The 26,260-nt window shown below is 39.5% G+C and overlaps 21 non-coding genes across 21 annotated transcripts; 17 read left to right on the forward strand and 4 right to left on the reverse strand.

The window, feature by feature from the left end:
- Nucleotides 1-303: 303 nt before the first annotated feature.
- Nucleotides 304-422, forward strand: LOC140030813 (5S ribosomal RNA). The gene has a single exon (XR_011834732.1). It is a non-coding gene; the product is annotated as a 5S ribosomal RNA (ribosomal RNA).
- A 1,122-nt stretch (nucleotides 423-1,544) lies between these two features.
- LOC140029464 (5S ribosomal RNA) lies at nucleotides 1,545-1,663 on the forward strand. The gene has a single exon (XR_011833369.1). It is a non-coding gene; the product is annotated as a 5S ribosomal RNA (ribosomal RNA).
- Nucleotides 1,664-2,798: 1,135 nt separating this feature from the next.
- LOC140030814 (5S ribosomal RNA) lies at nucleotides 2,799-2,917 on the forward strand. The gene has a single exon (XR_011834733.1). It is a non-coding gene; the product is annotated as a 5S ribosomal RNA (ribosomal RNA).
- Nucleotides 2,918-4,039: 1,122 nt separating this feature from the next.
- On the forward strand, nucleotides 4,040-4,158 carry LOC140030816 (5S ribosomal RNA). The gene has a single exon (XR_011834735.1). It is a non-coding gene; the product is annotated as a 5S ribosomal RNA (ribosomal RNA).
- Nucleotides 4,159-5,281: 1,123 nt separating this feature from the next.
- LOC140030601 (5S ribosomal RNA) lies at nucleotides 5,282-5,400 on the forward strand. Its single transcript, XR_011834516.1, has one exon. It is a non-coding gene; the product is annotated as a 5S ribosomal RNA (ribosomal RNA).
- Nucleotides 5,401-6,522: 1,122 nt separating this feature from the next.
- LOC140030817 (5S ribosomal RNA) lies at nucleotides 6,523-6,641 on the forward strand. Its single transcript, XR_011834736.1, has one exon. It is a non-coding gene; the product is annotated as a 5S ribosomal RNA (ribosomal RNA).
- A 1,123-nt stretch (nucleotides 6,642-7,764) lies between these two features.
- LOC140030602 (5S ribosomal RNA) lies at nucleotides 7,765-7,883 on the forward strand. The gene has a single exon (XR_011834517.1). It is a non-coding gene; the product is annotated as a 5S ribosomal RNA (ribosomal RNA).
- A 1,135-nt stretch (nucleotides 7,884-9,018) lies between these two features.
- Nucleotides 9,019-9,137, forward strand: LOC140029465 (5S ribosomal RNA). Its single transcript, XR_011833370.1, has one exon. It is a non-coding gene; the product is annotated as a 5S ribosomal RNA (ribosomal RNA).
- Nucleotides 9,138-10,272: 1,135 nt separating this feature from the next.
- LOC140029466 (5S ribosomal RNA) lies at nucleotides 10,273-10,391 on the forward strand. Its single transcript, XR_011833371.1, has one exon. It is a non-coding gene; the product is annotated as a 5S ribosomal RNA (ribosomal RNA).
- Nucleotides 10,392-11,513: 1,122 nt separating this feature from the next.
- Nucleotides 11,514-11,632, forward strand: LOC140029467 (5S ribosomal RNA). The gene has a single exon (XR_011833372.1). It is a non-coding gene; the product is annotated as a 5S ribosomal RNA (ribosomal RNA).
- Nucleotides 11,633-12,767: 1,135 nt separating this feature from the next.
- LOC140029468 (5S ribosomal RNA) lies at nucleotides 12,768-12,886 on the forward strand. The gene has a single exon (XR_011833373.1). It is a non-coding gene; the product is annotated as a 5S ribosomal RNA (ribosomal RNA).
- A 1,122-nt stretch (nucleotides 12,887-14,008) lies between these two features.
- LOC140029469 (5S ribosomal RNA) lies at nucleotides 14,009-14,127 on the forward strand. Its single transcript, XR_011833374.1, has one exon. It is a non-coding gene; the product is annotated as a 5S ribosomal RNA (ribosomal RNA).
- Nucleotides 14,128-15,262: 1,135 nt separating this feature from the next.
- On the forward strand, nucleotides 15,263-15,381 carry LOC140029470 (5S ribosomal RNA). Its single transcript, XR_011833375.1, has one exon. It is a non-coding gene; the product is annotated as a 5S ribosomal RNA (ribosomal RNA).
- A 1,135-nt stretch (nucleotides 15,382-16,516) lies between these two features.
- Nucleotides 16,517-16,635, forward strand: LOC140029471 (5S ribosomal RNA). The gene has a single exon (XR_011833376.1). It is a non-coding gene; the product is annotated as a 5S ribosomal RNA (ribosomal RNA).
- A 1,135-nt stretch (nucleotides 16,636-17,770) lies between these two features.
- On the forward strand, nucleotides 17,771-17,889 carry LOC140029472 (5S ribosomal RNA). Its single transcript, XR_011833377.1, has one exon. It is a non-coding gene; the product is annotated as a 5S ribosomal RNA (ribosomal RNA).
- A 1,135-nt stretch (nucleotides 17,890-19,024) lies between these two features.
- Nucleotides 19,025-19,143, forward strand: LOC140029473 (5S ribosomal RNA). Its single transcript, XR_011833378.1, has one exon. It is a non-coding gene; the product is annotated as a 5S ribosomal RNA (ribosomal RNA).
- A 1,135-nt stretch (nucleotides 19,144-20,278) lies between these two features.
- On the forward strand, nucleotides 20,279-20,397 carry LOC140029475 (5S ribosomal RNA). The gene has a single exon (XR_011833380.1). It is a non-coding gene; the product is annotated as a 5S ribosomal RNA (ribosomal RNA).
- A 1,157-nt stretch (nucleotides 20,398-21,554) lies between these two features.
- LOC140029476 (5S ribosomal RNA) lies at nucleotides 21,555-21,673 on the reverse strand. The gene has a single exon (XR_011833381.1). It is a non-coding gene; the product is annotated as a 5S ribosomal RNA (ribosomal RNA).
- Nucleotides 21,674-22,798: 1,125 nt separating this feature from the next.
- LOC140029477 (5S ribosomal RNA) lies at nucleotides 22,799-22,917 on the reverse strand. The gene has a single exon (XR_011833382.1). It is a non-coding gene; the product is annotated as a 5S ribosomal RNA (ribosomal RNA).
- A 1,135-nt stretch (nucleotides 22,918-24,052) lies between these two features.
- LOC140029478 (5S ribosomal RNA) lies at nucleotides 24,053-24,171 on the reverse strand. The gene has a single exon (XR_011833383.1). It is a non-coding gene; the product is annotated as a 5S ribosomal RNA (ribosomal RNA).
- Nucleotides 24,172-25,306: 1,135 nt separating this feature from the next.
- On the reverse strand, nucleotides 25,307-25,425 carry LOC140029479 (5S ribosomal RNA). The gene has a single exon (XR_011833384.1). It is a non-coding gene; the product is annotated as a 5S ribosomal RNA (ribosomal RNA).
- Between the last annotated feature and the right edge of the window lie 835 nt (nucleotides 25,426-26,260).

Here is a 26,260-nt window from a genome sequence, read left to right on the forward strand (position 1 = left end):
GGTTCGGGTCAACAGATTTTCTGGCGGGTCTGTTGACCCGAACCCGACCCGCCAACCTGATTTGGACCCGAATTGCCACCCCTAACTGCAAGCGTGAAGGATTGATTTCATGATAATTTAGAGTTGCGGGATGAGGGAAAAAAACAGGGTGCAAATCAATAACAAAAAAAAATATAAAGTAAATAAATAAAAGGATAAGAGGAAAATGCTTGAATTGACGCTTAAAATGAATTTCGGTCTAGAAAAGCCACACTGCTTCGCAGGACGGGGTAGTTTAAAAGAATAAAGCGAAAGGAACATGGCGGGTGCGATCATACCAGCACTAATGCACCGGATCCCATCAGAACTTCGAAGTTAAGCGTGCTTGGGCGAGAGTAGTACTAGGATGGGTGACCCCCTGGGAAGTCCTCGTGTTGCACCCCTCTCTTTTTTGTTTCGAAATCCAAATTTCCTATTCGTTCTTTATCCTGTAGTAATTTAGCTCCGTCGGAACGATTGCTTAATATTTTGCTTCTTGTCGAAGCGTGAAGGAGGATCTGAAGGCGCGAGACAAATCAGGAACGGTACGGCTCGATCAAAGCCCGGATCGTCGCTCAAATTTGTCGGCGCAAATGTATCACCGCAACTAGGGGTGGCAATTTTCGACACGACACGAACCTAACACGAAATTAATGGGTTTGGGTTGAGGTTTCGGGAATTCGGGTCAGAATCGGGTTGGACCCGATGAACCCGAAAAGAAAACCGGTCGATTTCGGGTCAACCCGTGGTGACCTGATATGACCCGATATGACCCGTTTACGAATTAAAAATAATTTAATAAACATAAAAATATTTTTATCTAACTAAACTAAGTTATTCATTTTTTCAAAGGCATTAATTACTTAATCCTAAACGAATTTATTTAATTTGTGTGAAGTTGAAATTATTATACTTGGACAAATAATATATTATATTATTTTTCACTTTTGTATTGTTTTAATTTATTTTATATTTTGCTTGGGATAAAACACTTTTACGGTGTTTAATTTATTTTAGATTTGATTTGGAATCATTTATTTAAATTTTTATTACTTGATTATGTAATTAGTTTTGTGAGAAATTGATTTTATTAGAAATTACAGTGATAAATTAATAAATTAAAATTAAGTTTCGGGTCATTTCGGGTCGACCCGCCGCCCCGTAAACCTGAAATTTTCGGGTTCGGGTCAGCATACCTGACCCGTCACGGGTTGGCGGGTCGGGGTTCGGGTCAACAGATTTTCTGGCGGGTCTGTTGACTCGAACCCGACCCGCCAACCTGATTTGGACCCGAATTGCCACCCCTAACTGCAAGCGTGAAGGATTGATTTCATGATAATTTAGAGTTGCGGGATGAGGGAAAAAAACAGGGTGCAAATCAATAACAAAAAAAAATATAAAGTAAATAAATAAAAGGATAAGAGGAAAATGCTTGAATTGACGCTTAAAATGAATTTCGGTCTAGAAAAGCCACACTGCTTCGCAGGACGGGGTAGTTTAAAAGAATAAAGCGAAAGGAACATGGCGGGTGCGATCATACCAGCACTAATGCACCGGATCCCATCAGAACTCCGAAGTTAAGCGTGCTTGGGCGAGAGTAGTACTAGGATGGGTGACCCCCTGGGAAGTCCTCGTGTTGCACCCCTCTCTTTTTTGTTTCGAAATCCAAATTTCCTATTCGTTCTTTATCCTGTAGTAATTTAGCTCCGTCGGAACGATTGCTTAATATTTTGCTTCTTGTCGAAGCGTGAAGGAGGATCTGAAGGCGCGAGACAAATCAGGAACGGTACGGCTCGATCAAAGCCCGGATCGTCGCTCAAATTTGTCGGCGCAAATGTATCACCGCAACTAGGGGTGGCAATTTTCGACACGACCTGAAAACACGACACGAACCTAACACGAAATTAATGGGTTTGGGTTGAGGTTTCGGGAATTCGGGTCAGAATCGGGTTGGACCCGATGAACCCGAAAAGAAAACCGGTCGATTTCGGGTCAACCCGTGGTGACCTGATATGACCCGATATGACCCGTTTACGAATTAAAAATAATTTAATAAACATAAAAATAATTTTATCTAACTAAACTAAGTTATTCTTTTTTTCAAAGGCATTAATTACTTAATCCTAAACGAATTTATTTAATTTGTGTGAAGTTGAAATTATTATACTTGGACAAATAATATATTATATTATTTTTCACTTTTGTATTGTTTTAATTTATTTTATATTTTGCTTGGGATAAAACACTTTTACGGTGTTTAATTTATTTTAGATTTGATTTGGAATCATTTATTTAAATTTTTATTACTTGATTATGTAATTAGTTTTGTGAGAAATTGATTTTATTAGAAATTACAGTGATAAATTAATAAATTAAAATTAAGTTTCGGGTCATTTCGGGTCGACCCGCCGCCCCGTAAACCTGAAATTTTCGGGTTCGGGTCAGCATACCTGACCCGTCACGGGTTGGCGGGTCGGGGTTCGGGTCAACAGATTTTCTGGCGGGTCTGTTGACCCGAACCCGACCCGCCAACCTGATTTGGACCCGAATTGCCACCCCTAACTGCAAGCGTGAAGGATTGATTTCATGATAATTTAGAGTTGCGGGATGAGGGAAAAAAACAGGGTGCAAATCAATAACAAAAAAAAATATAAAGTAAATAAATAAAAGGATAAGAGGAAAATGCTTGAATTGACGCTTAAAATGAATTTCGGTCTAGAAAAGCCACACTGCTTCGCAGGACGGGGTAGTTTAAAAGAATAAAGCGAAAGGAACATGGCGGGTGCGATCATACCAGCACTAATGCACCGGATCCCATCAGAACTTCGAAGTTAAGCGTGCTTGGGCGAGAGTAGTACTAGGATGGGTGACCCCCTGGGAAGTCCTCGTGTTGCACCCCTCTCTTTTTTGTTTCGAAATCCAAATTTCCTATTCGTTCTTTATCCTGTAGTAATTTAGCTCCGTCGGAACGATTGCTTAATATTTTGCTTCTTGTCGAAGCGTGAAGGAGGATCTGAAGGCGCGAGACAAATCAGGAACGGTACGGCTCGATCAAAGCCCGGATCGTCGCTCAAATTTGTCGGCGCAAATGTATCACCGCAACTAGGGGTGGCAATTTTCGACACGACACGAACCTAACACGAAATTAATGGGTTTGGGTTGAGGTTTCGGGAATTCGGGTCAGAATCGGGTTGGACCCGATGAACCCGAAAAGAAAACCGGTCGATTTCGGGTCAACCCGTGGTGACCTGATATGACCCGATATGACCCGTTTACGAATTAAAAATAATTTAATAAACATAAAAATATTTTTATCTAACTAAACTAAGTTATTCTTTTTTTCAAAGGCATTAATTACTTAATCCTAAACGAATTTATTTAATTTGTGTGAAGTTGAAATTATTATACTTGGACAAATAATATATTATATTATTTTTCACTTTTGTATTGTTTTAATTTATTTTATATTTTGCTTGGGATAAAACACTTTTACGGTGTTTAATTTATTTTAGATTTGATTTGGAATCATTTATTTAAATTTTTATTACTTGATTATGTAATTAGTTTTGTGAGAAATTGATTTTATTAGAAATTACAGTGATAAATTAATAAATTAAAATTAAGTTTCGGGTCATTTCGGGTCGACCCGCCTCCCCGTAAACCTGAAATTTTCGGGTTCGGGTCAGCATACCTGACCCGTCACGGGTTGGCGGGTCGGGGTTCGGGTCAACAGATTTTCTGGCGGGTCTGTTGACCCGAACCCGACCCGCCAACCTGATTTGGACCCGAATTGCCACCCCTAACTGCAAGCGTGAAGGATTGATTTCATGATAATTTAGAGTTGCGGGATGAGGGAAAAAAACAGGGTGCAAATCAATAACAAAAAAAAATATAAAGTAAATAAATAAAAGGATAAGAGGAAAATGCTTGAATTGACGCTTAAAATGAATTTCGGTCTAGAAAAGCCACACTGCTTCGCAGGACGGGGTAGTTTAAAAGAATAAAGCGAAAGGAACATGGCGGGTGCGATCATACCAGCACTAATGCACCGGATCCCATCAGAACTTCGAAGTTAAGCGTGCTTGGGCGAGAGTAGTACTAGGATGGGTGACCCCCTGGGAAGTCCTCGTGTTGCACCCCTCTTTTTTGTTTCGAAATCCAAATTTCCTATTCGTTCTTTATCCTGTAGTAATTTAGCTCCGTCGGAACGATTGCTTAATATTTTGCTTCTTGTCGAAGCGTGAAGGAGGATCTGAAGGCGCGAGACAAATCAGGAACGGTACGGCTCGATCAAAGCCCGGATCGTCGCTCAAATTTGTCGGCGCAAATGTATCACCGCAACTAGGGGTGGCAATTTTCGACACGACCTGAAAACACGACACGAACCTAACACGAAATTAATGGGTTTGGGTTGAGGTTTCGGGAATTCGGGTCAGAATCGGGTTGGACCCGATGAACCCGAAAAGAAAACCGGTCGATTTCGGGTCAACCCGTGGTGACCCGATATGACCCGTTTACGAATTAAAAATAATTTAATAAACATAAAAATAATTTTATCTAACTAAACTAAGTTATTCTTTTTTTCAAAGGCATTAATTACTTAATCCTAAACGAATTTATTTAATTTGTGTGAAGTTGAAATTATTATTCTTGGACAAATAATATATTATATTATTTTTCACTTTTGTATTGTTTTAATTTATTTTATATTTTGCTTGGGATAAAACACTTTTACGGTGTTTAATTTATTTTAGATTTGATTTGGAATCATTTATTTAAATTTTTATTACTTGATTATGTAATTAGTTTTGTGAGAAATTGATTTTATTAGAAATTACAGTGATAAATTAATAAATTAAAATTAAGTTTCGGGTCATTTCGGGTCGACCCGCCGCCCCGTAAACCTGAAATTTTCGGGTTCGGGTCAGCATACCTGACCCGTCACGGGTTGGCGGGTCGGGGTTCGGGTCAACAGATTTTCTGGCGGGTCTGTTGACCCGAACCCGACCCGCCAACCTGATTTGGACCCGAATTGCCACCCCTGACTGCAAGCGTGAAGGATTGATTTCATGATAATTTAGAGTTGCGGGATGAGGGAAAAAAACAGGGTGCAAATCAATAACAAAAAGAAAAATAAAGTAAATAAATAAAAGGATAAGAGGAAAATGCTTGAATTGACGCTTAAAATGAATTTCGGTCTAGAAAATCCACACTGCTTCGCAGGACGGGGTAGTTTAAAAGAATAAAGCGAAAGGAACATGGCGGGTGCGACCATACCAGCACTAATGCACCGGATCCCATCAGAACTCCGAAGTTAAGCGTGCTTGGGCGAGAGTGGTACTAGGATGGGTGACCCCCTGGGAAGTCCTCGTGTTGCACCCCTCTCTTTTTTGTTTCGAAATCCAAATTTCCTATTCGTTCTTTATCCTGTAGTAATTTAGCTCCGTCGGAACGATTGCTTTATATTTTGCTTCTTGTCGAAGCATGAAGGCGGGTCTGAAGGCGCGAGACAAATCAGGAACGGTACGGCTCGATCAAAGCCCGGATCGTCGCTCAAATTTGTCGGCGCAAATGTATCACCGCAACTAGGGGTGGCAATTTTCGACACGACACGAACCTAACACGAAATTAATGGGTTTGGGTTGAGGTTTCGGGAATTCGGGTCAGAATCGGGTTGGACCCGATGAACCCGAAAAGAAAACCGGTCGATTTCGGGTCAACCCGTGGTGACCTGATATGACCCGATATGACCCGTTTACGAATTAAAAATAATTTAATAAACATAAAAATATTTTTATCTAACTAAACTAAGTTATTCTTTTTTTCAAAGGCATTAATTACTTAATCCTAAACGAATTTATTTAATTTGTGTGAAGTTGAAATTATTATACTTGGACAAATAATATATTATATTATTTTTCACTTTTGTATTGTTTTAATTTATTTTATATTTTGCTTGGGATAAAACACTTTTACGGTGTTTAATTTATTTTAGATTTGATTTGGAATCATTTATTTAAATTTTTATTACTTGATTATGTAATTAGTTTTGTGAGAAATTGATTTTATTAGAAATTACAGTGATAAATTAATAAATTAAAATTAAGTTTCGGGTCATTTCGGGTCGACCCGCCTCCCCGTAAACCTGAAATTTTCGGGTTCGGGTCAGCATACCTGACCCGTCACGGGTTGGCGGGTCGGGGTTCGGGTCAACAGATTTTCTGGCGGGTCTGTTGACCCGAACCCGACCCGCCAACCTGATTTGGACCCGAATTGCCACCCCTAACTGCAAGCGTGAAGGATTGATTTCATGATAATTTAGAGTTGCGGGATGAGGGAAAAAAACAGGGTGCAAATCAATAACAAAAAAAAATATAAAGTAAATAAATAAAAGGATAAGAGGAAAATGCTTGAATTGACGCTTAAAATGAATTTCGGTCTAGAAAAGCCACACTGCTTCGCAGGACGGGGTAGTTTAAAAGAATAAAGCGAAAGGAACATGGCGGGTGCGATCATACCAGCACTAATGCACCGGATCCCATCAGAACTTCGAAGTTAAGCGTGCTTGGGCGAGAGTAGTACTAGGATGGGTGACCCCCTGGGAAGTCCTCGTGTTGCACCCCTCTTTTTTGTTTCGAAATCCAAATTTCCTATTCGTTCTTTATCCTGTAGTAATTTAGCTCCGTCGGAACGATTGCTTAATATTTTGCTTCTTGTCGAAGCGTGAAGGAGGATCTGAAGGCGCGAGACAAATCAGGAACGGTACGGCTCGATCAAAGCCCGGATCGTCGCTCAAATTTGTCGGCGCAAATGCATCACCGCAACTAGGGGTGGCAATTTTCGACACGACCTGAAAACACGACACGAACCTAACACGAAATTAATGGGTTTGGGTTGAGGTTTCGGGAATTCGGGTCAGAATCGGGTTGGACCCGATGAACCCGAAAAGAAAACCGGTCGATTTCGGGTCAACCCGTGGTGACCCGATATGACCCGTTTACGAATTAAAAATAATTTAATAAACATAAAAATAATTTTATCTAACTAAACTAAGTTATTCTTTTTTTCAAAGGCATTAATTACTTAATCCTAAACGAATTTATTTAATTTGTGTGAAGTTGAAATTATTATTCTTGGACAAATAATATATTATATTATTTTTCACTTTTGTATTGTTTTAATTTATTTTATATTTTGCTTGGGATAAAACACTTTTACGGTGTTTAATTTATTTTAGATTTGATTTGGAATCATTTATTTAAATTTTTATTACTTGATTATGTAATTAGTTTTGTGAGAAATTGATTTTATTAGAAATTACAGTGATAAATTAATAAATTAAAATTAAGTTTCGGGTCATTTCGGGTCGACCCGCCGCCCCGTAAACCTGAAATTTTCGGGTTCGGGTCAGCATACCTGACCCGTCACGGGTTGGCGGGTCGGGGTTCGGGTCAACAGATTTTCTGGCGGGTCTGTTGACCCGAACCCGACCCGCCAACCTGATTTGGACCCGAATTGCCACCCCTGACTGCAAGCGTGAAGGATTGATTTCATGATAATTTAGAGTTGCGGGATGAGGGAAAAAAACAGGGTGCAAATCAATAACAAAAAGAAAAATAAAGTAAATAAATAAAAGGATAAGAGGAAAATGCTTGAATTGACGCTTAAAATGAATTTCGGTCTAGAAAATCCACACTGCTTCGCAGGACGGGGTAGTTTAAAAGAATAAAGCGAAAGGAACATGGCGGGTGCGACCATACCAGCACTAATGCACCGGATCCCATCAGAACTCCGAAGTTAAGCGTGCTTGGGCGAGAGTGGTACTAGGATGGGTGACCCCCTGGGAAGTCCTCGTGTTGCACCCCTCTCTTTTTTGTTTCGAAATCCAAATTTCCTATTCGTTCTTTATCCTGTAGTAATTTAGCTCCGTCGGAACGATTGCTTTATATTTTGCTTCTTGTCGAAGCATGAAGGCGGGTCTGAAGGCGCGAGACAAATCAGGAACGGTACGGCTCGATCAAAGCCCGGATCGTCGCTCAAATTTGTCGGCGCAAATGTATCACCGCAACTAGGGGTGGCAATTTTCGACACGACCTGAAAACACGACACGAACCTAACACGAAATTAATGGGTTTGGGTTGAGGTTTCGGGAATTCGGGTCAGAATCGGGTTGGACCCGATGAACCCGAAAAGAAAACCGGTCGATTTCGGGTCAACCCGTGGTGACCTGATATGACCCGATATGACCCGTTTACGAATTAAAAATAATTTAATAAACATAAAAATAATTTTATCTAACTAAACTAAGTTATTCTTTTTTTCAAAGGCATTAATTACTTAATCCTAAACGAATTTATTTAATTTGTGTGAAGTTGAAATTATTATACTTGGACAAATAATATATTATATTATTTTTCACTTTTGTATTGTTTTAATTTATTTTATATTTTGCTTGGGACAAAACACTTTTACGGTGTTTAATTTATTTTAGATTTGATTTGGAATCATTTATTTAAATTTTTATTACTTGATTATGTAATTAGTTTTGTGAGAAATTGATTTTATTAGAAATTACAGTGATAAATTAATAAATTAAAATTAAGTTTCGGGTCATTTCGGGTCGACCCGCCGCCCCGTAAACCAGAAATTTTCGGGTTCGGGTCAGCATACCTGACCCGTCACGGGTTGGCGGGTCGGGGTTCGGGTCAACAGATTTTCTGGCGGGTCTGTTGACCCGAACCCGACCCGCCAACCTGATTTGGACCCGAATTGCCACCCCTAACTGCAAGCGTGAAGGATTGATTTCATGATAATTTAGAGTTGCGGGATGAGGGAAAAAAACAGGGTGCAAATCAATAACAAAAAAAAATATAAAGTAAATAAATAAAAGGATAAGAGGAAAATGCTTGAATTGACGCTTAAAATGAATTTCGGTCTAGAAAAGCCACACTGATTCGCAGGACGGGGTAGTTTAAAAGAATAAAGCGAAAGGAACATGGCGGGTGCGATCATACCAGCACTAATGCACCGGATCCCATCAGAACTCCGAAGTTAAGCGTGCTTGGGCGAGAGTAGTACTAGGATGGGTGACCCCCTGGGAAGTCCTCGTGTTGCACCCCTCTCTTTTTTGTTTCGAAATCCAAATTTCCTATTCGTTCTTTATCCTGTAGTAATTTAGCTCCGTCGGAACGATTGCTTAATATTTTGCTTCTTGTCGAAGCGTGAAGGAGGATCTGAAGGCGCGAGACAAATCAGGAACGGTACGGCTCGATCAAAGCCCGGATCGTCGCTCAAATTTGTCGGCGCAAATGTATCACCGCAACTAGGGGTGGCAATTTTCGACACGACCTGAAAACACGACACGAACCTAACACGAAATTAATGGGTTTGGGTTGAGGTTTCGGGAATTCGGGTCAGAATCGGGTTGGACCCGATGAACCCGAAAAGAAAACCGGTCGATTTCGGGTCAACCCGTGGTGACCTGATATGACCCGATATGACCCGTTTACGAATTAAAAATAATTTAATAAACATAAAAATAATTTTATCTAACTAAACTAAGTTATTCTTTTTTTCAAAGGCATTAATTACTTAATCCTAAACGAATTTATTTAATTTGTGTGAAGTTGAAATTATTATACTTGGACAAATAATATATTATATTATTTTTCACTTTTGTATTGTTTTAATTTATTTTATATTTTGCTTGGGATAAAACACTTTTACGGTGTTTAATTTATTTTAGATTTGATTTGGAATCATTTATTTAAATTTTTATTACTTGATTATGTAATTAGTTTTGTGAGAAATTGATTTTATTAGAAATTACAGTGATAAATTAATAAATTAAAATTAAGTTTCGGGTCATTTCGGGTCGACCCGCCGCCCCGTAAACCTGAAATTTTCGGGTTCGGGTCAGCATACCTGACCCGTCACGGGTTGGCGGGTCGGGGTTCGGGTCAACAGATTTTCTGGCGGGTCTGTTGACCCGAACCCGACCCGCCAACCTGATTTGGACCCGAATTGCCACCCCTAACTGCAAGCGTGAAGGATTGATTTCATGATAATTTAGAGTTGCGGGATGAGGGAAAAAAACAGGGTGCAAATCAATAACAAAAAAAAATATAAAGTAAATAAATAAAAGGATAAGAGGAAAATGCTTGAATTGACGCTTAAAATGAATTTCGGTCTAGAAAAGCCACACTGCTTCGCAGGACGGGGTAGTTTAAAAGAATAAAGCGAAAGGAACATGGCGGGTGCGATCATACCAGCACTAATGCACCGGATCCCATCAGAACTCCGAAGTTAAGCGTGCTTGGGCGAGAGTAGTACTAGGATGGGTGACCCCCTGGGAAGTCCTCGTGTTGCACCCCTCTCTTTTTTGTTTCGAAATCCAAATTTCCTATTCGTTCTTTATCCTGTAGTAATTTAGCTCCGTCGGAACGATTGCTTAATATTTTGCTTCTTGTCGAAGCGTGAAGGAGGATCTGAAGGCGCGAGACAAATCAGGAACGGTACGGCTCGATCAAAACCCGGATCGTCGCTCAAATTTGTCGGCGCAAATGTATCACCGCAACTAGGGGTGGCAATTTTCGACACGACACGAACCTAACACGAAATTAATGGGTTTGGGTTGAGGTTTCGGGAATTCGGGTCAGAATCGGGTTGGACCCGATGAACCCGAAAAGAAAACCGGTCGATTTCGGGTCAACCCGTGGTGACCTGATATGACCCGATATGACCCGTTTACGAATTAAAAATAATTTAATAAACATAAAAATAATTTTATCTAACTAAACTAAGTTATTCTTTTTTTCAAAGGCATTAATTACTTAATCCTAAACGAATTTATTTAATTTGTGTGAAGTTGAAATTATTATACTTGGACAAATAATATATTATATTATTTTTCACTTTTGTATTGTTTTAATTTATTTTATATTTTGCTTGGGATAAAACACTTTTACGGTGTTTAATTTATTTTAGATTTGATTTGGAATCATTTATTTAAATTTTTATTACTTGATTATGTAATTAGTTTTGTGAGAAATTGATTTTATTAGAAATTACAGTGATAAATTAATAAATTAAAATTAAGTTTCGGGTCATTTCGGGTCGACCCGCCGCCCCGTAAACCTGAAATTTTCGGGTTCGGGTCAGCATACCTGACCCGTCACGGGTTGGCGGGTCGGGGTTCGGGTCAACAGATTTTCTGGCGGGTCTGTTGACCCGAACCCGACCCGCCAACCTGATTTGGACCCGAATTGCCACCCCTAACTGCAAGCGTGAAGGATTGATTTCATGATAATTTAGAGTTGCGGGATGAGGGAAAAAAACAGGGTGCAAATCAATAACAAAAAAAAATATAAAGTAAATAAATAAAAGGATAAGAGGAAAATGCTTGAATTGACGCTTAAAATGAATTTCGGTCTAGAAAAGCCACACTGCTTCGCAGGACGGGGTAGTTTAAAAGAATAAAGCGAAAGGAACATGGCGGGTGCGATCATACCAGCACTAATGCACCGGATCCCATCAGAACTCCGAAGTTAAGCGTGCTTGGGCGAGAGTAGTACTAGGATGGGTGACCCCCTGGGAAGTCCTCGTGTTGCACCCCTCTCTTTTTTGTTTCGAAATCCAAATTTCCTATTCGTTCTTTATCCTGTAGTAATTTAGCTCCGTCGGAACGATTGCTTAATATTTTGCTTCTTGTCGAAGCGTGAAGGAGGATCTGAAGGCGCGAGACAAATCAGGAACGGTACGGCTCGATCAAAGCCCGGATCGTCGCTCAAATTTGTCGGCGCAAATGTATCACCGCAACTAGGGGTGGCAATTTTCGACACGACCTGAAAACACGACACGAACCTAACACGAAATTAATGGGTTTGGGTTGAGGTTTCGGGAATTCGGGTCAGAATCGGGTTGGACCCGATGAACCCGAAAAGAAAACCGGTCGATTTCGGGTCAACCCGTGGTGACCTGATATGACCCGATATGACCCGTTTACGAATTAAAAATAATTTAATAAACATAAAAATAATTTTATCTAACTAAACTAAGTTATTCTTTTTTTCAAAGGCATTAATTACTTAATCCTAAACGAATTTATTTAATTTGTGTGAAGTTGAAATTATTATACTTGGACAAATAATATATTATATTATTTTTCACTTTTGTATTGTTTTAATTTATTTTATATTTTGCTTGGGACAAAACACTTTTACGGTGTTTAATTTATTTTAGATTTGATTTGGAATCATTTATTTAAATTTTTATTACTTGATTATGTAATTAGTTTTGTGAGAAATTGATTTTATTAGAAATTACAGTGATAAATTAATAAATTAAAATTAAGTTTCGGGTCATTTCGGGTCGACCCGCCGCCCCGTAAACCTGAAATTTTCGGGTTCGGGTCAGCATACCTGACCCGTCACGGGTTGGCGGGTCGGGGTTCGGGTCAACAGATTTTCTGGCGGGTCTGTTGACCCGAACCCGACCCGCCAACCTGATTTGGACCCGAATTGCCACCCCTAACTGCAAGCGTGAAGGATTGATTTCATGATAATTTAGAGTTGCGGGATGAGGGAAAAAAACAGGGTGCAAATCAATAACAAAAAAAAATATAAAGTAAATAAATAAAAGGATAAGAGGAAAATGCTTGAATTGACGCTTAAAATGAATTTCGGTCTAGAAAAGCCACACTGCTTCGCAGGACGGGGTAGTTTAAAAGAATAAAGCGAAAGGAACATGGCGGGTGCGATCATACCAGCACTAATGCACCGGATCCCATCAGAACTCCGAAGTTAAGCGTGCTTGGGCGAGAGTAGTACTAGGATGGGTGACCCCCTGGGAAGTCCTCGTGTTGCACCCCTCTCTTTTTTGTTTCGAAATCCAAATTTCCTATTCGTTCTTTATCCTGTAGTAATTTAGCTCCGTCGGAACGATTGCTTAATATTTTGCTTCTTGTCGAAGCGTGAAGGAGGATCTGAAGGCGCGAGACAAATCAGGAACGGTACGGCTCGATCAAAACCCGGATCGTCGCTCAAATTTGTCGGCGCAAATGTATCACCGCAACTAGGGGTGGCAATTTTCGACACGACACGAACCTAACACGAAATTAATGGGTTTGGGTTGAGGTTTCGGGAATTCGGGTCAGAATCGGGTTGGACCCGATGAACCCGAAAAGAAAACCGGTCGATTTCGGGTCAACCCGTGGTGACCTGATATGACCCGATATGACCCGTTTACGAATTAAAAATAATTTAATAAACATAAAAATAATTTTATCTAACTAAACTAAGTTATTCTTTTTTTCAAAGGCATTAATTACTTAATCCTAAACGAATTTATTTAATTTGTGTGAAGTTGAAATTATTATACTTGGACAAATAATATATTATATTATTTTTCACTTTTGTATTGTTTTAATTTATTTTATATTTTGCTTGGGATAAAACACTTTTACGGTGTTTAATTTATTTTAGATTTGATTTGGAATCATTTATTTAAATTTTTATTACTTGATTATGTAATTAGTTTTGTGAGAAATTGATTTTATTAGAAATTACAGTGATAAATTAATAAATTAAAATTAAGTTTCGGGTCATTTCGGGTCGACCCGCCGCCCCGTAAACCTGAAATTTTCGGGTTCGGGTCAGCATACCTGACCCGTCACGGGTTGGCGGGTCGGGGTTCGGGTCAACAGATTTTCTGGCGGGTCTGTTGACCCGAACCCGACCCGCCAACCTGATTTGGACCCGAATTGCCACCCCTAACTGCAAGCGTGAAGGATTGATTTCATGATAATTTAGAGTTGCGGGATGAGGGAAAAAAACAGGGTGCAAATCAATAACAAAAAAAAATATAAAGTAAATAAATAAAAGGATAAGAGGAAAATGCTTGAATTGACGCTTAAAATGAATTTCGGTCTAGAAAAGCCACACTGCTTCGCAGGACGGGGTAGTTTAAAAGAATAAAGCGAAAGGAACATGGCGGGTGCGATCATACCAGCACTAATGCACCGGATCCCATCAGAACTCCGAAGTTAAGCGTGCTTGGGCGAGAGTAGTACTAGGATGGGTGACCCCCTGGGAAGTCCTCGTGTTGCACCCCTCTCTTTTTTGTTTCGAAATCCAAATTTCCTATTCGTTCTTTATCCTGTAGTAATTTAGCTCCGTCGGAACGATTGCTTAATATTTTGCTTCTTGTCGAAGCGTGAAGGAGGATCTGAAGGCGCGAGACAAATCAGGAACGGTACGGCTCGATCAAAGCCCGGATCGTCGCTCAAATTTGTCGGCGCAAATGTATCACCGCAACTAGGGGTGGCAATTTTCGACACGACCTGAAAACACGACACGAACCTAACACGAAATTAATGGGTTTGGGTTGAGGTTTCGGGAATTCGGGTCAGAATCGGGTTGGACCCGATGAACCCGAAAAGAAAACCGGTCGATTTCGGGTCAACCCGTGGTGACCTGATATGACCCGATATGACCCGTTTACGAATTAAAAATAATTTAATAAACATAAAAATAATTTTATCTAACTAAACTAAGTTATTCTTTTTTTCAAAGGCATTAATTACTTAATCCTAAACGAATTTATTTAATTTGTGTGAAGTTGAAATTATTATACTTGGACAAATAATATATTATATTATTTTTCACTTTTGTATTGTTTTAATTTATTTTATATTTTGCTTGGGATAAAACACTTTTACGGTGTTTAATTTATTTTAGATTTGATTTGGAATCATTTATTTAAATTTTTATTACTTGATTATGTAATTAGTTTTGTGAGAAATTGATTTTATTAGAAATTACAGTGATAAATTAATAAATTAAAATTAAGTTTCGGGTCATTTCGGGTCGACCCGCCGCCCCGTAAACCTGAAATTTTCGGGTTCGGGTCAGCATACCTGACCCGTCACGGGTTGGCGGGTCGGGGTTCGGGTCAACAGATTTTCTGGCGGGTCTGTTGACCCGAACCCGACCCGCCAACCTGATTTGGACCCGAATTGCCACCCCTAACTGCAAGCGTGAAGGATTGATTTCATGATAATTTAGAGTTGCGGGATGAGGGAAAAAAACAGGGTGCAAATCAATAACAAAAAAAAATATAAAGTAAATAAATAAAAGGATAAGAGGAAAATGCTTGAATTGACGCTTAAAATGAATTTCGGTCTAGAAAAGCCACACTGCTTCGCAGGACGGGGTAGTTTAAAAGAATAAAGCGAAAGGAACATGGCGGGTGCGATCATACCAGCACTAATGCACCGGATCCCATCAGAACTCCGAAGTTAAGCGTGCTTGGGCGAGAGTAGTACTAGGATGGGTGACCCCCTGGGAAGTCCTCGTGTTGCACCCCTCTCTTTTTTGTTTCGAAATCCAAATTTCCTATTCGTTCTTTATCCTGTAGTAATTTAGCTCCGTCGGAACGATTGCTTAATATTTTGCTTCTTGTCGAAGCGTGAAGGAGGATCTGAAGGCGCGAGACAAATCAGGAACGGTACGGCTCGATCAAAGCCCGGATCGTCGCTCAAATTTGTCGGCGCAAATGTATCACCGCAACTAGGGGTGGCAATTTTCGACACGACCTGAAAACACGACACGAACCTAACACGAAATTAATGGGTTTGGGTTGAGGTTTCGGGAATTCGGGTCAGAATCGGGTTGGACCCGATGAACCCGAAAAGAAAACCGGTCGATTTCGGGTCAACCCGTGGTGACCTGATATGACCCGATATGACCCGTTTACGAATTAAAAATAATTTAATAAACATAAAAATAATTTTATCTAACTAAACTAAGTTATTCTTTTTTTCAAAGGCATTAATTACTTAATCCTAAACGAATTTATTTAATTTGTGTGAAGTTGAAATTATTATACTTGGACAAATAATATATTATATTATTTTTCACTTTTGTATTGTTTTAATTTATTTTATATTTTGCTTGGGATAAAACACTTTTACGGTGTTTAATTTATTTTAGATTTGATTTGGAATCATTTATTTAAATTTTTATTACTTGATTATGTAATTAGTTTTGTGAGAAATTGATTTTATTAGAAATTACAGTGATAAATTAATAAATTAAAATTAAGTTTCGGGTCATTTCGGGTCGACCCGCCGCCCCGTAAACCAGAAATTTTCGGGTTCGGGTCAGCATACCTGACCCGTCACGGGTTGGCGGGTCGGGGTTCGGGTCAACAGATTTTCTGGCGGGTCTGTTGACCCGAACCCGACCCGCCAACCTGATTTGGACCCGAATTGCCACCCCTAACTGCAAGCGTGAAGGATTGATTTCATGATAATTTAGAGTTGCGGGATGAGGGAAAAAAACAGGGTGCAAATCAATAACAAAAAAAAATATAAAGTAAATAAATAAAAGGATAAGAGGAAAATGCTTGAATTGACGCTTAAAATGAATTTCGGTCTAGAAAAGCCACACTGCTTCGCAGGACGGGGTAGTTTAAAAGAATAAAGCGAAAGGAACATGGCGGGTGCGATCATACCAGCACTAATGCACCGGATCCCATCAGAACTCCGAAGTTAAGCGTGCTTGGGCGAGAGTAGTACTAGGATGGGTGACCCCCTGGGAAGTCCTCGTGTTGCACCCCTCTCTTTTTTGTTTCGAAATCCAAATTTCCTATTCGTTCTTTATCCTGTAGTAATTTAGCTCCGTCGGAACGATTGCTTAATATTTTGCTTCTTGTCGAAGCGTGAAGGAGGATCTGAAGGCGCGAGACAAATCAGGAACGGTACGGCTCGATCAAAGCCCGGATCGTCGCTCAAATTTGTCGGCGCAAATGTATCACCGCAACTAGGGGTGGCAATTTTCGACACGACCTGAAAACACGACACGAACCTAACACGAAATTAATGGGTTTGGGTTGAGGTTTCGGGAATTCGGGTCAGAATCGGGTTGGACCCGATGAACCCGAAAAGAAAACCGGTCGATTTCGGGTCAACCCGTGGTGACCTGATATGACCCGATATGACCCGTTTACGAATTAAAAATAATTTAATAAACATAAAAATAATTTTATCTAACTAAACTAAGTTATTCTTTTTTTCAAAGGCATTAATTACTTAATCCTAAACGAATTTATTTAATTTGTGTGAAGTTGAAATTATTATACTTGGACAAATAATATATTATATTATTTTTCACTTTTGTATTGTTTTAATTTATTTTATATTTTGCTTGGGATAAAACACTTTTACGGTGTTTAATTTATTTTAGATTTGATTTGGAATCATTTATTTAAATTTTTATTACTTGATTATGTAATTAGTTTTGTGAGAAATTGATTTTATTAGAAATTACAGTGATAAATTAATAAATTAAAATTAAGTTTCGGGTCATTTCGGGTCGACCCGCCGCCCCGTAAATCTGAAATTTTCGGGTTCGGGTCAGCATACCTGACCCGTCACGGGTTGGCGGGTCGGGGTTCGGGTCAACAGATTTTCTGGCGGGTCTGTTGACCCGAACCCGACCCGCCAACCTGATTTGGACCCGAATTGCCACCCCTAACTGCAAGCGTGAAGGATTGATTTCATGATAATTTAGAGTTGCGGGATGAGGGAAAAAAACAGGGTGCAAATCAATAACAAAAAAAAATATAAAGTAAATAAATAAAAGGATAAGAGGAAAATGCTTGAATTGACGCTTAAAATGAATTTCGGTCTAGAAAAGCCACACTGCTTCGCAGGACGGGGTAGTTTAAAAGAATAAAGCGAAAGGAACATGGCGGGTGCGATCATACCAGCACTAATGCACCGGATCCCATCAGAACTCCGAAGTTAAGCGTGCTTGGGCGAGAGTAGTACTAGGATGGGTGACCCCCTGGGAAGTCCTCGTGTTGCACCCCTCTCTTTTTTGTTTCGAAATCCAAATTTCCTATTCGTTCTTTATCCTGTAGTAATTTAGCTCCGTCGGAACGATTGCTTAATATTTTGCTTCTTGTCGAAGCGTGAAGGAGGATCTGAAGGCGCGAGACAAATCAGGAACGGTACGGCTCGATCAAAGCCCGGATCGTCGCTCAAATTTGTCGGCGCAAATGTATCACCGCAACTAGGGGTGGCAATTTTCGACACGACCTGAAAACACGACACGAACCTAACACGAAATTAATGGGTTTGGGTTGAGGTTTCGGGAATTCGGGTCAGAATCGGGTTGGACCCGATGAACCCGAAAAGAAAACCGGTCGATTTCGGGTCAACCCGTGGTGACCTGATATGACCCGATATGACCCGTTTACGAATTAAAAATAATTTAATAAACATAAAAATAATTTTATCTAACTAAACTAAGTTATTCTTTTTTTCAAAGGCATTAATTACTTAATCCTAAACGAATTTATTTAATTTGTGTGAAGTTGAAATTATTATACTTGGACAAATAATATATTATATTATTTTTCACTTTTGTATTGTTTTAATTTATTTTATATTTTGCTTGGGATAAAACACTTTTACGGTGTTTAATTTATTTTAGATTTGATTTGGAATCATTTATTTAAATTTTTATTACTTGATTATGTAATTAGTTTTGTGAGAAATTGATTTTATTAGAAATTACAGTGATAAATTAATAAATTAAAATTAAGTTTCGGGTCATTTCGGGTCGACCCGCCGCCCCGTAAACCTGAAATTTTCGGGTTCGGGTCAGCATACCTGACCCGTCACGGGTTGGCGGGTCGGGGTTCGGGTCAACAGATTTTCTGGCGGGTCTGTTGACCCGAACCCGACCCGCCAACCTGATTTGGACCCGAATTGCCACCCCTAACTGCAAGCGTGAAGGATTGATTTCATGATAATTTAGAGTTGCGGGATGAGGGAAAAAAACAGGGTGCAAATCAATAACAAAAAAAAATATAAAGTAAATAAATAAAAGGATAAGAGGAAAATGCTTGAATTGACGCTTAAAATGAATTTCGGTCTAGAAAAGCCACACTGCTTCGCAGGACGGGGTAGTTTAAAAGAATAAAGCGAAAGGAACATGGCGGGTGCGATCATACCAGCACTAATGCACCGGATCCCATCAGAACTCCGAAGTTAAGCGTGCTTGGGCGAGAGTAGTACTAGGATGGGTGACCCCCTGGGAAGTCCTCGTGTTGCACCCCTCTCTTTTTTGTTTCGAAATCCAAATTTCCTATTCGTTCTTTATCCTGTAGTAATTTAGCTCCGTCGGAACGATTGCTTAATATTTTGCTTCTTGTCGAAGCGTGAAGGAGGATCTGAAGGCGCGAGACAAATCAGGAACGGTACGGCTCGATCAAAGCCCGGATCGTCGCTCAAATTTGTCGGCGCAAATGTATCACCGCAACTAGGGGTGGCAATTTTCGACACGACCTGAAAACACGACACGAACCTAACACGAAATTAATGGGTTTGGGTTGAGGTTTCGGGAATTCGGGTCAGAATCGGGTTGGACCCGATGAACCCGAAAAGAAAACCGGTCGATTTCGGGTCAACCCGTGGTGACCTGATATGACCCGATATGACCCGTTTACGAATTAAAAATAATTTAATAAACATAAAAATAATTTTATCTAACTAAACTAAGTTATTCTTTTTTTCAAAGGCATTAATTACTTAATCCTAAACGAATTTATTTAATTTGTGTGAAGTTGAAATTATTATACTTGGACAAATAATATATTATATTATTTTTCACTTTTGTATTGTTTTAATTTATTTTATATTTTGCTTGGGATAAAACACTTTTACGGTGTTTAATTTATTTTAGATTTGATTTGGAATCATTTATTTAAATTTTTATTACTTGATTATGTAATTAGTTTTGTGAGAAATTGATTTTATTAGAAATTACAGTGATAAATTAATAAATTAAAATTAAGTTTCGGGTCATTTCGGGTCGACCCGCCGCCCCGTAAACCTGAAATTTTCGGGTTCGGGTCAGCATACCTGACCCGTCACGGGTTGGCGGGTCGGGGTTCGGGTCAACAGATTTTCTGGCGGGTCTGTTGACCCGAACCCGACCCGCCAACCTGATTTGGACCCGAATTGCCACCCCTAACTGCAAGCGTGAAGGATTGATTTCATGATAATTTAGAGTTGCGGGATGAGGGAAAAAAACAGGGTGCAAATCAATAACAAAAAAAAATATAAAGTAAATAAATAAAAGGATAAGAGGAAAATGCTTGAATTGACGCTTAAAATGAATTTCGGTCTAGAAAAGCCACACTGCTTCGCAGGACGGGGTAGTTTAAAAGAATAAAGCGAAAGGAACATGGCGGGTGCGATCATACCAGCACTAATGCACCGGATCCCATCAGAACTCCGAAGTTAAGCGTGCTTGGGCGAGAGTAGTACTAGGATGGGTGACCCCCTGGGAAGTCCTCGTGTTGCACCCCTCTCTTTTTTGTTTCGAAATCCAAATTTCCTATTCGTTCTTTATCCTGTAGTAATTTAGCTCCGTCGGAACGATTGCTTAATATTTTGCTTCTTGTCGAAGCGTGAAGGAGGATCTGAAGGCGCGAGACAAATCAGGAACGGTACGGCTCGATCAAAGCCCGGATCGTCGCTCAAATTTGTCGGCGCAAATGTATCACCGCAACTAGGGGTGGCAATTTTCGACACGACCTGAAAACACGACACGAACCTAACACGAAATTAATGGGTTTGGGTTGAGGTTTCGGGAATTCGGGTCAGAATCGGGTTGGACCCGATGAACCCGAAAAGAAAACCGGTCGATTTCGGGTCAACCCGTGGTGACCTGATATGACCCGTTTACGAATTAAAAATAATTTAATAAACATAAAAATAATTTTATCTAACTAAACTAAGTTATTCTTTTTTTCAAAGGCATTAATTACTTAATCCTAAACGAATTTATTTAATTTGTGTGAAGTTGAAATTATTATACTTGGACAAATAATATATTATATTATTTTTCACTTTTGTATTGTTTTAATTTATTTTATATTTTGCTTGGGATAAAACACTTTTACGGTGTTTAATTTTTTAGATTTGATTTGGAATCATTTATTTAAATTTTTATTACTTGATTATGTAATTAGTTTTGTGAGAAATTGATTTTATTAGAAATTACAGTGATAAATTAATAAATTAAAATTAAGTTTCGGGTCATTTCGGGTCGACCCGCCGCCCCGTAAACCTGAAATTTTCGGGTTCGGGTCAGCATACCTGACCCGTCACGGGTTGGCGGGTCGGGGTTCGGGTCAACAGATTTTCTGGCGGGTCTGTTGACCCGAACCCGACCCGCCAACCTGATTTGGACCCGAATTGCCACCCCTAACTGCAAGCGTGTCGTGTTTTCAGGTCGTGTCGAAAATTGCCACCCCTAGTTGCGGTGATACATTTGCGCCGACAAATTTGAGCGACGATCCGGGCTTTGATCGAGCCGTACCGTTCCTGATTTGTCTCGCGCCTTCAGATCCTCCTTCACGCTTCGACAAGAAGCAAAATATTAAGCAATCGTTCCGACGGAGCTAAATTACTACAGGATAAAGAACGAATAGGAAATTTGGATTTCGAAACAAAAAAGAGAGGGGTGCAACACGAGGACTTCCCAGGGGGTCACCCATCCTAGTACTACTCTCGCCCAAGCACGCTTAACTTCGGAGTTCTGATGGGATCCGGTGCATTAGTGCTGGTATGATCGCACCCGCCATGTTCCTTTCGCTTTATTCTTTTAAACTACCCCGTCCTGCGAAGCAGTGTGGCTTTTCTAGACCGAAATTCATTTTAAGCGTCAATTCAAGCATTTTCCTCTTATCCTTTTATTTATTTACTTTATATTTTTTTTTGTTATTGATTTGCACCCTGTTTTTTTCCCTCATCCCGCAACTCTAAATTATCATGAAATCAATCCTTCACGCTTGCAGTTAGGGGTGGCAATTCGGGTCCAAATCAGGTTGGCGGGTCGGGTTCGGGTCAACAGACCCGCCAGAAAATCTGTTGACCCGAACCCCGACCCGCCAACCCGTGACGGGTCAGGTATGCTGACCCGAACCCGAAAATTTCAGGTTTACGGGGCGGCGGGTCGACCCGAAATGACCCGAAACTTAATTTTAATTTATTAATTTATCACTGTAATTTCTAATAAAATCAATTTCTCACAAAACTAATTACATAATCAAGTAATAAAAATTTAAATAAATGATTCCAAATCAAATCTAAAATAAATTAAACACCGTAAAAGTGTTTTATCCCAAGCAAAATATAAAATAAATTAAAACAATACAAAAGTGAAAAATAATATAATATATTATTTGTCCAAGTATAATAATTTCAACTTCACACAAATTAAATAAATTCGTTTAGGATTAAGTAATTAATGCCTTTGAAAAAAAGAATAACTTAGTTTAGTTAGATAAAATTATTTTTATGTTTATTAAATTATTTTTAATTCGTAAACGGGTCATATCAGGTCACCACGGGTTGACCCGAAATCGACCGGTTTTCTTTTCGGGTTCATCGGGTCCAACCCGATTCTGACCCGAATTCCCGAAACCTCAACCCAAACCCATTAATTTCGTGTTAGGTTCGTGTCGTGTTTTCAGGTCGTGTCGAAAATTGCCACCCCTAGTTGCGGTGATACATTTGCGCCGACAAATTTGAGCGACGATCCGGGCTTTGATCGAGCCGTACCGTTCCTGATTTGTCTCGCGCCTTCAGATCCTCCTTCACGCTTCGACAAGAAGCAAAATATTAAGCAATCGTTCCGACGGAGCTAAATTACTACAGGATAAAGAACGAATAGGAAATTTGGATTTCGAAACAAAAAAGAGAGGGGTGCAACACGAGGACTTCCCAGGGGGTCACCCATCCTAGTACTACTCTCGCCCAAGCACGCTTAACTTCGGAGTTCTGATGGGATCCGGTGCATTAGTGCTGGTATGATCGCACCCGCCATGTTCCTTTCGCTTTATTCTTTTAAACTACCCCGTCCTGCGAAGCAGTGTGGCTTTTCTAGACCGAAATTCATTTTAAGCGTCAATTCAAGCATTTTCCTCTTATCCTTTTATTTATTTACTTTATATTTTTTTTTGTTATTGATTTGCACCCTGTTTTTTTCCCTCATCCCGCAACTCTAAATTATCATGAAATCAATCCTTCACGCTTGCAGTTAGGGGTGGCAATTCGGGTCCAAATCAGGTTGGCGGGTCGGGTTCGGGTCAACAGACCCGCCAGAAAATCTGTTGACCCGAACCCCGACCCGCCAACCCGTGACGGGTCAGGTATGCTGACCCGAACCCGAAAATTTCAGGTTTACGGGGCGGCGGGTCGACCCGAAATGACCCGAAACTTAATTTTAATTTATTAATTTATCACTGTAATTTCTAATAAAATCAATTTCTCACAAAACTAATTACATAATCAAGTAATAAAAATTTAAATAAATGATTCCAAATCAAATCTAAAATAAATTAAACACCGTAAAAGTGTTTTATCCCAAGCAAAATATAAAATAAATTAAAACAATACAAAAGTGAAAAATAATATAATATATTATTTGTCCAAGTATAATAATTTCAACTTCACACAAATTAAATAAATTCGTTTAGGATTAAGTAATTAATGCCTTTGAAAAAAAGAATAACTTAGTTTAGTTAGATAAAATTATTTTTATGTTTATTAAATTATTTTTAATTCGTAAACGGGTCATATCGGGTCATATCAGGTCACCACGGGTTGACCCGAAATCGACCGGTTTTCTTTTCGGGTTCATCGGGTCCAACCCGATTCTGACCCGAATTCCCGAAACCTCAACCCAAACCCATTAATTTCGTGTTAGGTTCGTGTCGTGTTTTCAGGTCGTGTCGAAAATTGCCACCCCTAGTTGCGGTGATACATTTGCGCCGACAAATTTGAGCGACGATCCGGGCTTTGATCGAGCCGTACCGTTCCTGATTTGTCTCGCGCCTTCAGATCCTCCTTCACGCTTCGACAAGAAGCAAAATATTAAGCAATCGTTCCGACGGAGCTAAATTACTACAGGATAAAGAACGAATAGGAAATTTGGATTTCGAAACAAAAAAGAGAGGGGTGCAACACGAGGACTTCCCAGGGGGTCACCCATCCTAGTACTACTCTCGCCCAAGCACGCTTAACTTCGGAGTTCTGATGGGATCCGGTGCATTAGTGCTGGTATGATCGCACCCGCCATGTTCCTTTCGCTTTATTCTTTTAAACTACCCCGTCCTGCGAAGCAGTGTGGCTTTTCTAGACCGAAATTCATTTTAAGCGTCAATTCAAGCATTTTCCTCTTATCCTTTTATTTATTTACTTTATATTTTTTTTTGTTATTGATTTGCACCCTGTTTTTTTCCCTCATCCCGCAACTCTAAATTATCATGAAATCAATCCTTCACGCTTGCAGTTAGGGGTGGCAATTCGGGTCCAAATCAGGTTGGCGGGTCGGGTTCGGGTCAACAGACCCGCCAGAAAATCTGTTGACCCGAACCCCGACCCGCCAACCCGTGACGGGTCAGGTATGCTGACCCGAACCCGAAAATTTCAGGTTTACGGGGCGGCGGGTCGACCCGAAATGACCCGAAACTTAATTTTAATTTATTAATTTATCACTGTAATTTCTAATAAAATCAATTTCTCACAAAACTAATTACATAATCAAGTAATAAAAATTTAAATAAATGATTCCAAATCAAATCTAAAATAAATTAAACACCGTAAAAGTGTTTTATCCCAAGCAAAATATAAAATAAATTAAAACAATACAAAAGTGAAAAATAATATAATATATTATTTGTCCAAGTATAATAATTTCAACTTCACACAAATTAAATAAATTCGTTTAGGATTAAGTAATTAATGCCTTTGAAAAAAAGAATAACTTAGTTTAGTTAGATAAAATTATTTTTATGTTTATTAAATTATTTTTAATTCGTAAACGGGTCATATCGGGTCATATCAGGTCACCACGGGTTGACCCGAAATCGACCGGTTTTCTTTTCGGGTTCATCGGGTCCAACCCGATTCTGACCCGAATTCCCGAAACCTCAACCCAAACCCATTAATTTCGTGTTAGGTTCGTGTCGTGTTTTCAGGTCGTGTCGAAAATTGCCACCCCTAGTTGCGGTGATACATTTGCGCCGACAAATTTGAGCGACGATCCGGGCTTTGATCGAGCCGTACCGTTCCTGATTTGTCTCGCGCCTTCAGATCCTCCTTCACGCTTCGACAAGAAGCAAAATATTAAGCAATCGTTCCGACGGAGCTAAATTACTACAGGATAAAGAACGAATAGGAAATTTGGATTTCGAAACAAAAAAGAGAGGGGTGCAACACGAGGACTTCCCAGGGGGTCACCCATCCTAGTACTACTCTCGCCCAAGCACGCTTAACTTCGGAGTTCTGATGGGATCCGGTGCATTAGTGCTGGTATGATCGCACCCGCCATGTTCCTTTCGCTTTATTCTTTTAAACTACCCCGTCCTGCGAAGCAGTGTGGCTTTTCTAGACCGAAATTCATTTTAAGCGTCAATTCAAGCATTTTCCTCTTATCCTTTTATTTATTTACTTTATATTTTTTTTTGTTATTGATTTGCACCCTGTTTTTTTCCCTCATCCCGCAACTCTAAATTATCATGAAATCAATCCTTCACGCTTGCAGTTAGGGGTGGCAATTCGGGTCCAAATCAGGTTGGCGGGTCGGGTTCGGGTCAACAGACCCGCCAGAAAATCTGTTGACCCGAACCCCGACCCGCCAACCCGTGACGGGTCAGGTATGCTGACCCGAACCCGAAAATTTCAGGTTTACGGGGCGGCGGGTCGACCCGAAATGACCCGAAACTTAATTTTAATTTATTAATTTATCACTGTAATTTCTAATAAAATCAATTTCTCACAAAACTAATTACATAATCAAGTAATAAAAATTTAAATAAATGATTCCAAATCAAATCTAAAATAAATTAAACACCGTAAAAGTGTTTTATCCCAAGCAAAATATAAAATAAATTAAAACAATACAAAAGTGAAAAATAATATAATATATTATTTGTCCAAGTATAATAATTTCAACTTCACACAAATTAAATAAATTCGTTTAGGATTAAGTAATTAATGCCTTTGAAAAAAAGAATAACTTAGTTTAGTTAGATAAAATTATTTTTATGTTTATTAAATTATTTTTAATTCGTAAACGGGTCATATCGGGTCACCACGGGTTGACCCGAAATCGACCGGTTTTCTTTTCGGGTTCATCGGGTCCAACCCGATTCTGACCCG

This window comes from Coffea arabica, chromosome 11e (assembly GCF_036785885.1).
Source record: "Coffea arabica cultivar ET-39 chromosome 11e, Coffea Arabica ET-39 HiFi, whole genome shotgun sequence".
Taxonomy (NCBI): Eukaryota; Viridiplantae; Streptophyta; class Magnoliopsida; order Gentianales; family Rubiaceae; genus Coffea; species Coffea arabica.